Raw genomic sequence first — 12,286 nt, 5'->3', positions numbered from 1 at the left:
TACATGTTAAATTGTTAATATTATTCATGAATATTTTGTAGTCAAAAATTTAATGTATCTAATTTTAGAACTATAAGTATTTGTTTAGTTCTTTACGAATTTGTTATTTTTCTATAGTACATCATCAATTAGGCTAAAAATGACTACGCCGTTAGGTCGATAAACAAAGCACTCAAACATCGTGGTTACATTAGCATCACCGACAACAAATTAAATTAGTTAGTTTTTTTTTACAAATAAAAGAATCAAATGGTTAATCAAACCTGCAAATCTGATATATTTTTTTTTTTAAAAAAAGTTAAATAGATACACTATTAATTTAACTTTTCCTTAAAATTTAGTATATTTTTTCTCAAAAATTTACATGTAAAATAGAGAATCTTAGTGATGATGAATAAGTTTGTAAGCCAACTAAAGGAGTAAAAATATGTTTTCATTTTTCACATTTAGATCCATACATGTAATCTCCACTTTTCAATAGCCTTCCTCACAATGAATAATCTGCAAACTTGAGATAGTTAAAATAAAAATAAAAACAAAATATGCATCATCTTACAAAACTAACTATAAATCTTATTAAACGTTTTAAATTCTAAGATATTAGTAAATTTAAGAAGACAATGCACACTTTAATCACATGTACATACCTTGTTTATCACTTTTTGCTCAAGTGTGCTAATTACATGATTTTGAAAGAAATCAAAGGTAACAATATGGAAATTGGGATGCTTTATATCAAATTATTAGATTTTTCATTTACCACATATAAGACTTTTTAGCTACTATATTTATGGCTAATGAAGAATTATATGGACAACTTGTACAATTTAAATGATGAAAGTAAATTCTTAATTTATTTTTATAATTTAATACACGATCTTATGGTTTCCACTAAAAAAATATTAGTAGCTTGATAATCAAAATTATTATACGTTTATTTACTACATATAAGACCTTTTAACTACTATCTCTATGGTTAATGAAGAGTTAGATGGATAAATGATACGATTTAAATGATGAGAGTAAATTCTTAATTTATATTTATAATTTAAATCATTATTGATCTTATGGTTTCCATCAAAAAATATTAGTACACCTTATGACGAGTTTCAAAAATAAGTCTAAAATAGCTTTAATACTAATCAATGTAAAACTGATATGTGGAATAAAATTAAATGCTTTAAGTAGCCTTTTAACTATATTACTAGTTTTGTGACCCATGAAAATCACGGGTTTGATTGTTTTTGTTCTTTTATTTTTGCGATATCGTTCATGAATGCGTTATTCGGCTTGTTTGTCTTCTTGCTTATTATCTTGGAGATATGTTGGTAGGATACCTAAGCAAGACAATAAAGAGGGTTCTGCCATAGGTCATGAGGATAAGATATATTATATCTAAGGGGGTTTGGGAATTTATTATATTAGAATAGTTGCAACTTGTTGGAAATCACAAACTCTTTATTGAACAATGACACCAAAACCTATGAATCCCTCATTTTAAAGAACATACGAATGTCCATTCTCTGATTTCGAAGACTGGTATTGCATATATATTAAATGGGAAATTGTATTGTCCTGGGTTTCATTAGTGCACTTTAAACAACTTATTCTCAAAGACTAGAAGCAAATTTAACACAAATTATGGAAAAACGTAAATTGCATTCAAACAGTGGAATATTAAGTTTGCAAACTACTCTTATTTTGCTACGGTCCTCATTGTCTTTGTCTTTTTACCGATTTATTGTCTTGTTGTGTTAATAACTGTCGGTCCCCTTTCTGTTTTTGTTCCTTGCTTTTTTTTACGGTGTTTAGATTGTCTCTGGATTTCGAGGGCGCTTGAATTTGCCACGGTGGTTATTCAGTTCACTCAACATTGACGGCTTTTGGTATTCTAGTACTTGATATATTGTTTTTAGTGATGTTTTGGTGCGTTCTAAGAACCTTGGTCCCATTTTTATCCGGCAAAGAAACAAAAGGTTGGACACTTGAACATCTAATTCTATTCCTTATTACCTAACGTATTTTAATGAAAAAAGAAATATAAAATAAAGTAAACATGTAAAATATATAAATGAATGGATAATAATGATATTTTATACCTGAATTTTACATGTTGTCTTTAGTCAATTAGAGACGATATGAATAATGCGTAGAAAGCGTTCTGTTAAAATACAACTTATGTTTATCTTACTAATAAGGCTAAAATTACAAGTTTATTTTCTTAAATGCAAAGGAGTTTGTTAAAACTTTTTCATCAAATAATACATTTATAATTCTTGTCGATTTTTCGGTCTTGCAACATCGTCCTTGTAAATTCAATTGATTTCCAACGTATTGGGAAAAATATTATTGAAATGATTTTTGTATAACGAAAGACCTGAGTGATATACTTAAATTAGTAGCAAGGAGTTGATGACATGTGACTTATACAAAAAAATTTTTAGAATAAATACGCATTCAATATTTTTTAAAATAAATTTTATGTGAGGAATTTTTGGGAGGATACACGAGAAAATATATCTGTTCAACAATGACATCATTCTAATTTCATTTCTATATCTCTTGTCAATTAGAGTCATCTCTATATCTCTTGTTGTTGGTGAACTTTTATGTGAGAAGCTTTAACGCCTATCCCAATGAATTCCAGAGAAATAAGGATGCACAATTTGTATTATTATACTTCTATTTTTTTAATTATCACCTCATTTGCTTGTGCGCAATAATTAAGATTAGGAAAAAGTTTACAATTGATGGAGTAATGTGACAATTTTACCCTTAAACGATGACATTTATTTTGTAATTTTTAAAAAAGTTATAAGAAGCATTTGGTAAAAAGCACGTCCCAAAGTAGAAATTAAAGAAAAATGAGTGATAATATAAAAATAGACAAAAAAGAGAAGTGAGGTGATAATTAAAAAATATTCATAACAATTGATTATGAGAAAAGAAAAATATATACAAATCATTACAACAAAAAAAAAACATTTCTCGAAAAAATATTGGGAATATTTGATGGAAAACAAAAAATGATTTAAAGGCTTGAAAACATTCAAAGTTGAAACAATGGATTGGAGAATGATCATCGGATTCCAATCAAAAACCATGCAAAATATGTACCTTGATCCACATTAAAAGATCCAATTTATATCCTTGGAGCATATAACTTCAACACTTCCATTAACACTTCTATTTTTACCATGTCCGGGCACTTCTCGAATTGAAAGATTTATTAGATGGAGCCCTCCTCCGTTTGGGTGGTTCTTACTTAACACGGATGGTGCCTCGCGAGGGAACCCAGGACCGGCAGGGTGTGGAGGGATTTTGCGTGACGATACTGGTAATTTTACTCTTGCTTTCGCCTTTTCGTGTGGGATATGTACTTCTATGCGGGCTGAGATGCGAGCTGGTGTGGAAGGTTTAGAACGAGCTCGGGCTCTTGGGCTTACTAAAGTTTTAGTTCATATGGATAACTTGCCATGCGTAAATCTAATTCGGGAAGATCAATTTATGAGTGCTAGCTTGCGGCCGCTGGTAGTTAGATGCAAAGAGCTGATCAAAATGACGGGATGGACTGTTAAAGTGGATCATGTATTCCGTGAGGCCAACCGAGCAGCAGACTGGTTAGCAAACGCTGGAGTTAACTCCTCGACATCTATCACCTACTTCGACTACCCGCCTGACGAGCTCCGAACAATTCTCCGTGACGATGTGCTAGGAGTTGCTTTCCCTCGTCTAGTTATGACTTAGTTATTTTGTAGTCTTCGGGGCTTTGCCCCTCATGCGTACCAAAAAAAAAAAAATTAAGACATTTGATTTATAATCTGTTTGTTGACTAAGATATTTGATTTATAACCTGATTGACAAAATACAAGTTGAAGAGTACACGGAAAACTAATAAAGTGCACGAAAGGGTGTAAGACAATTTAGTACAATTTATTAAATTTGTCAATTAATATTCCAAGGGTTGGAATATATAATGTAACATGTCACCATTAATTAGATATTCATACTAAAATTTGATATTGCGCATACACCATAATAATAATAAAAAAAAAGGAAAACTCAATAAAAATGAAAAATATATTCAAGTCAAAAGATAATTGCAAAGAAGTTCCATAACCATTATTTCCAGATTTCATGCAATGTTTTTGATATGTGAGTATGTCATTCTCCTGCAATTTTAGTACAAACACAACAATAATAATTAAATATGATTCTAACTCTTAATTAATTCAAAACATAATAAGAATAAAAAAGTTAAATAATACAATTGGTTATATATGCATACTTTACCCACAAACTTTTTGGATGAAAAAGAAAAATAGGATTGTTGTAATATTTATATAAGAAAATTTTTGTAATTAATTATCAAATTAATTTCAAGAATTTATTTGCGAGAAGAATAATGTTTTGTGAACTAAGGGGGAGATAAAAAATTATGGTAAAATAAATACAAAGTATAATAATTATGAGAAAAAACCAAAAGACCATCTATTAAATAAAACAAATAAAAATTAAATGAATAGGTAGATTGATACCAAATTTATGAGAGGAAAATAAAGAGTTTGTATTAATTTGTTTATTATGTTTGCAACTAATATTTGTTATTTTGTTTGTATTGTATAAGTATGTAACACATGGTATTTAGAGATTACTTTTAGTTAGATAATCGAGTAATTAATATAATTGAATTATTATTAACCAATAGAAAAATTACACAAAAATAATAATTAATTATGATTCTGACTCTTAATTAATTAAAAACATAATAAATATAAAAATAATTAAATAATTAAATTGGTTATATATGCATACTTTACCTACCAACTTTTTGGATAAAAATGAAAAAGAGGATTGTTGTAATATTTATGTAATAAAATTTATATAATTAATTATCTAATTAATTTCAAGAATATATTTGAGAGAAGAAGAATGTTTTGTGAACTAAGGGGGAGATAAAAAAATTATGGTGAAATAAATATAAAGTATAATAATTGTGAGGAAAAACTAAAAGACCATTTATTAAATAAAAGAAATAAAAATTAATTGAATAGGTAGATTTATACAAATTTAGGAGAGGAAAATAAAGAGTTTGTATTAATTTATTTTTTGTGTTTGCAACTAATATTTTTTATTTTGTTTGTATTTTATAAGTATGTAACACATGGTATTTAGAGATTACTTTTAGTTAGATAATCAACTAATTAATATAATTGAATTATTATTAACCAATAGAAAAATTTACGTGGATTAAAATTAAATGCTTTAAGTAGGCTTTTAACTATATTGTATAGATTTTCATTATCAGGAAAATTTAATATAGACATAAATATAGAGTAATGAGAAATGAAATATAAAAGGTCTTTTTTTTTTCTTTTTTTTTTTGCAAAATCCACATTGCATGATAATTGTTTAGGGATTTATCTTAGCAACTAAAAAATGGTAGATATTTTGTCTTCCCTTTTATTTATAAATCATATTTATAGATTTACATATGTATTCAATTTAATGAAATTGAGCAAGTGATGTAAATTTTTATTTTTCGTTTAACCAATTGTAGTTTTAAAAATTAAAATGTCAATGTTTAATGTTAAGTATGTCATTATTTGCCCTTAATATTTACAAATTCTTTATTATTTCATAAACGACGTAAAATTAGAATTATGTGATATTTATTTGTTACTTAAAATATTCTAAGAATAAAAGTAGAAATTTAAAATTTAGTATGAATTTTTATTCTTAATTGTTTTTTAATTTATCTAGTCTAGAAATTAAAAGCCAAAATTTAAAGTTTATTATGCTAATTTATTTTTTATGTAAATATTTTTTAATTTGTGTATCGTTTTAAATGGATCATTATACGAACATGAATTACCCTCTTAATTAAACACGTCATACTACATGGATGATTGGTGACGTGGAATTTTGGTAATGCAAGGTGGCATTTAGTAATATGAGGTGGCATTATCTATGTGGCTTTTAAGGTTTACCCTTTTAATAATATTTATAGACTAGTTTTGTTGCCCGTGGAAATTCACGAGACTATTTATGATTTTCTACTATTGTTTACTCATTGATATTGTGTGTAGAGTGTACCCAATCTTGACACCTTATGATGAAGTAGGATTTATATGCTAATTATGACGACCTTGTTTTAGTTTTTGTCCAACTTGTTAATAAGATTGAGATCGTGAATAATTTTTCAAAGGATAAATAATGAATAAAAAAACAACACATACCAAAATAAAATATACATTAGAAACTTTAAGAAATACTAATTTTTTTTATGAACTTAAAACAATTAGTCATTCAAATTCATGCTAATCTTGTAGTTAGTTTATACGGAGTAATATAGTATTGAGTTGAGTGGAGGGATTATTTGTTTGAACAATTCTAGTATTTTTCTTGTCTATATAGTCTTCAATCTCCAATGAACCATCCCTACAAAATAAAAACAAAAATTCCACTAAGTAATTAATTACAAACAAAATTGTGAATTTGATTTATGTAATATTAACCTTATCATTATTAATGAGGTTTTTTCATTAAATAGTGAAAGAAATAGAACATTGAGTCATAAAGATGTAAATATATTTACATTTGAATAGCACAACACCACAAATTTTGATATCCCCTAAATGAGAACAAAACAACACATGAGTGAAGTTTAAAGATGTGATGAGCACTGCAGAGGCAATGGAACTTAAAATTAAATAAATAAATTATTAATTTAAAGCCTTAATACAATTACCTTGATGTTGATAAAATGATAAAATAAATTATTATCTCATACGATTATTTTAGAGGTGGCGGTAAAAAAAAATATTGGCTTGAATTATGGTTCACAAATGTTGTCTTTCATCAAACATTTATAGCCAATTGAGAATGTATTTTATGACTTTTCGGCGTCTTTGTTTTTATATTATTATTATTATTATCAAATTGAATATATACATAAATTGTAGCAAGGTTTTGTGACTTTTGAGCATTCTTTTTCATTATTAGGAACTTTAATATAGACATAAATATAGAGTAAGGATAAATGAAATGTAAAAGGTTTTCTTTAATTAGTAGATAACAATAAGAGAAAGTTTCACATATGAATAGTTTAAACTTAAATTAGAGTGATGTAAATTTTTATTGTGGAATAATGATACGTGCATTTTACATAGTCTTTTTAGCCTATTTTATGCACGTATTTCTGTTCTTTTATCGCGGTTTTATGCTACGAAATGCCCCGAATATGCTACTTTGATGTATTTTGTCTTAATTGCAGGAATGAACCAGAAAGTAGCGAAATCAAGTCATTTACCGTCCATTTAGCATGCATTTGGAGGAAGAGTGAATTTGGAGCGGGAATGAAGCTATTTTGAGATGCGCATTGGAGTAAGGAAGTTAGGCGAGCCAAGAGAGTGCTTCAATTTGCTAGTTCCTGCTTGTAAGAGCCATATCTCGAGTTCTACAACATATATTCAGGTGATTTTAATTGGAGATGAAAGTTTGTCCTTTTAGCTTTCCAACGCCACCAACCACGCCCTGTTTGCCTAAGTAACGAAGAAATGGCAGCCGTTTGAAGTTTGGTGCGCGAAGCAGGAATTACGCGCTGAGAAGTGCTCGATCGAGATCTATTTCTATTCGATCGAGAGCCCATTTGCTCGATCGAGAGCTACCTCTTCTCGATCGAGTGATTAAAGGGAAAGAAGTCTTCGATCGAGAGGAATTGTTCTCGATCGAGAGGAATGCTAAGGAATAATACTCGATCGAGAGCCTTAAGTGCTCGATCGAGCAACAATCTTTGACGGGCTTGGACTTTTTAGTTAATTTCCGTCAATTAGGTTTAGCTAATCCTATTTTCTTATAAATAGGAAGTTAGTATGTCATTGTAATCTCTCTCTCTTCTCCTCTCTCACACACTATATACTCTCTTTCTCTCTCGGTTCAAGACCAATTTTTTATTCTTCATTTCCGGATTTATCAATTTAGTAATTCTTTCTTCCCTTCTCTCTTTAATTTAATTTAATGTTTATTGTTTTTATTTCTTTTATTCCTGTTTCCCTTATTTTCATGTCTAGCTAAATTCCCCTAGTATGTTAGGATTAGGGAAGCCGTGGTAGCGATGTTTTAATTGTATTAAATAGATTAGCCCTGCGATAAGAATTGTATTAGGCAATTTAACTGTTATCCGGTCGAATGAATGCATGCAGGAGACCAATAAATTTAGTTAACCCCGACCTAGATCGAAAGATTGGAAGGGAAGGCTTGCTTAATTACAATAGGGTATTGCAGTGAGGGCGAAAGTTAAGCTGTTTACGCTCTAGGGCGGTTTAAGGACCGAAAGGTGACGACCACAGCTCTTCTTATCAATAGTTTAATCGCCTTAATATTCCCGATAGTATAAGATCTGATAGCTGCCACGGTGGACCGACTCCTAGCATACTCTCTTCTCTCTTGCTGTTAATTTCTCTTATTTATTTCCCTCGCTTTAGTCTTTAGTTTAGAATATCACATTCAAACCCCCACACTGTGACATCCGACAGACCAAATTAGACAGATATTTAGCAACTTAGCCTCCCTGTGGAGATCGACCCTACTTGCCGCTGACTTCTGTTAGCAGTAATCTAGGTATTTATTTTTGGTGTAGAAACGACCGCATCAAATTTTGGCGCCGTTGCCGGGGAGGCGACGCTTTTTATCTGTTTTATTTTGTTTGTCCTTTCGCCTCAAGGGAAGACTAAGTACCTTGAGGCTGTTCTTATCTCTTTCTTTAGTGCTGTTTTGATAGGCTCACAGGTTTATTAGACAGGCTACTGAGGGAGATTATCGAAGGGAAGGCTTGAGTACCTTCGATCCCTCTTGCCAAGATGACATCTGTCTCCCGACTAATTGCTCAGTTTGAAGCCCAAGTGAGAAACCTGCTTTGTTGGGAAGGGAAGAAATCTTGGGGATGTGGTCTTCTTGAGCACAATGCAGTTTTGTAGTTGTGCCGCCACATCTACCCCATCAATGGCCACCGCAACAAGATCCTCGTGATATACGAGAAAAAAGAAATCGCGGAGCCGAGATCCTTAGTTACGGAATTTGGTAGACATATGGGGGCTCAAGTCACCGAAATTCTTTGAGTTGCGATCAAATTGCTCGGTTAACAGCTGGGTTGGTTGCTCGGCAACCAGAAGAGGTGTGCTTGACCAAGAGCGGTTTTTCCCATGAGGAAACCGTGTTGCCCAATGATGAGGATGACTTCTATGACTCAGACGACGAGTTCCTATCATATTTCACTACCCCACGCGAAGATTTCAGCCCTATGCAGGAAAAATCACTCGATCGAGTGACTAAAACTAGTCGATCGAGTGAAATTTCAGAAGGAAGCCCTCGATCGAGTGGTATTTTTACTCGATCGAGTGGAATGCAGGAGGATAGTTCTCGATCGAGTGATTTTGTTACTCGATCGAGTGAGATGCGGGAGGAAAGTGGTCGATCGAGTGATTATTCTGCTCGATCGACTGAATTGGCCATTGGGAGCTTTAATTCGTCACTTGGGTTCATTTTGGATGACGAGTTTGACGATGATGAAGGTTACGGTGAACCTCCCTTATTCACAGCAGAGGCGGATACACGTGAAGCTGCGATCTACGGGATGGATTCCACTGAGGAGGTTGATGAAGAAGCAGCTGAGACGGTAATTGCTCCTAGCACGGATGAGGTAATCCATTCCTTTGTCAGTGACTCCGTCGTTGAGAGCGACCAATACGAGGTAGTAAGCGATAATTTCATTATTGTTTGTTTTAAAAGTATATTGCCTCGTTTAATTTGTGCTCCTTCTTTTAATGCTACACCCTCTCATATGTGGACGCATAATTTAACGAATTTTCACCGTCCTTGTCATTTCAAGTTTGTTAATCTGAATCGGGGCCCCCATATATTGACAATTGCTCCCGCGCTCCTTTATTTTGTGGATAAATTTAGGAGCGCCCATAGGAAATTTGTTAGACTTAAATGCTTACATATTTTTATTTCCTATTTCGCTATTCCACTTTGGTGCTACTTATGCTGTTGTGTAGCACATGCGCAGCTATTCGACAGGTTGCTGCGCGCTTTGAGCTGTTTTGATTGTGATTAGTTTGAGTGCCTCGAAGAAAAGAAGGTCGAGCTGGGACCTGACTGAAGCTAGCGCTACCCGGGAGGCAACCCGGCGATTTTGTTTTGCTTTTATTTAATTTCAGTTGTAATAAATGGTTAGTATACCATAGACGGTCTCAGTTAAGCTTGTTTTGGTTAGTTGCGGGCTGTTTTTATTGCGTTTTGCAGGAATTACACCGAGGATCACTCGATCGAGTAGTCATTCTACTCGATCGAGCACTTTTGCTGATGAATTCACTCGATCGAGTGGCAATCGTACTCGATCGACCACCTGCAGATTAGAGAACCACTCGATCGACCACTATTCCAGTCGATCGAGCAGTTTTTGCATGCCCATTCACGTATTGACTTGGATTAGCTTCCTGAGACGGTTTTCCGGGCCTTTAGCAACCTCCCATGTTCATGGTCGGTTTGGGGAGGTCCCCTTATTCGCGCTATCTTGTGAGTTTTCCGCATTTACTCTCTTTCTCCTTTCAGTTTGCATTTCCTTTCCATGTTTTGGTACAATGGGGGCATTGTACGGTTTGGTTTGGGGAGGTTATGCATCCATATCTGTGTCTGCATATTGTTTTTACTGCATTTCAGTTATCACGTTTATTTTCTGTTTGCATTGTTATTTATTTCATAAAAATTCAATAAAAATCAGAAAATTGTTCAAAATTCAAAAAAATTTCACGTTTATTTTAGCATATAGGTTGAGTCGGAACGGTCGATTTCCATGATGAAATTGCACTATTAACTGTCTTTTTGCTTAAGCCTTGCATTGAACTGTTATCTTTTAGCTTTGTCTTTTGTATAATCTACGAGTTAATGTTTAATTTAGCTGAACGAATAGACTTGACCTGAAATTTTGGCAACCTACTTATAAATTCTAAGATTTAGAGCCTTTTAAACTGGTGTCATTTATGACCGGTTTCATGTAGGACTGTGAGTAGTTACTCCTTGCATAACATGTATCATCAATTTGCACGTATATGAAATTCAATTGCTTTTTGCCGTCGTACATTCGGGTTAGTGGTTGGTGTCACGTGCAGGGAGGTGCTTACATTTCCCTTTTCTTTCGTTTTTACCCATAAACTCCACATTAGCCAAATTTGCCAGTTGACCCTTAGCTACATCCAAATTTAGCCTGCCTTGTCAAGCTAGTTTAGATTGTTTTACGGTATATTGTCCATAGTATCAAATGTTGGCGCATATTCTGTTGATTCGGAGTTGGTAACTTATGAAGAAAAGGAGGATGAAGAAAAAAAAAACGTGATGAAAAAGAAAAAAAAGAATCGAAAAAAAAGAAAATGAAAAATGAAAAAAAGGAATGAAAAGGAAGAAACCGAAAGAAATAGAAAGAAAAAAAAAGAAAAAAAAAGATGTTGTTTGGTTGACGGCTTCTACTCCTATGTTCTATCTTACATAATTTGAGGAGTATGTCTGGTTTGGTTTGGTGAGATTTTATGCCAAGTAAGGGCATGTGTTTATTTCATAATTGAGTTGGAAATGGATGTTGATATATGGTTCTGTTTAGGTACTAGCTTGATCACCTATACCTCCACATTCCCATAATTGTTTTGCCTTTTCTTACCCATTGCCTCACTTTACCATATTTTTGTAAGCCCTCGGCTGTGACGGACCTTGTTTGGTTGGAATGTATGTATGGTAGCTAGAATTGTCTATCATATTGGTTGCATGCATGTTTATGTGGGTCGTAGTCTAGGTGAGCGGCTATTTTTCTTTCTCTCTTACATATATATGTTCACCCTTGCTTCATGAGAGAAGAGTGACCCGTGAGAGTCCGATTTTAAAGGTCTTGCAAGGTCGACGGTTCAGCTTTATTATAGACATCTTACAACTCGTTTGCATTTGACTGTTTAGCTATAAGTGTTAGTTTGCTTGCATTAAATTGGCTTAAGTGGGCATTTGTAGCTAGCTCTGAGTTATCTTTTCCGTTCCATTAGTTTGCATTTTGGTTTACTCGGGGACGAGTAAAGGTTTGGTTTGGGGAGATTTGATACGTGCATTTTACATAATCTTTTTAGCCTATTTTATGCACGTATTTCTGTTCTTTTATCGCGGTTTTATGCTACGAAATGCCCCGAATATGCTACTTTGGTGTATTTTGTCTTAATTGCAGGAATGAACCAGAAAGTAGCGAAAT

Source organism: Silene latifolia, unplaced genomic scaffold (genome assembly GCF_048544455.1).
Source record: "Silene latifolia isolate original U9 population unplaced genomic scaffold, ASM4854445v1 scaffold_20.1, whole genome shotgun sequence".
Taxonomy (NCBI): Eukaryota; Viridiplantae; Streptophyta; class Magnoliopsida; order Caryophyllales; family Caryophyllaceae; genus Silene; species Silene latifolia.
Note: the sequence above shows the minus strand (reverse complement) of the source record.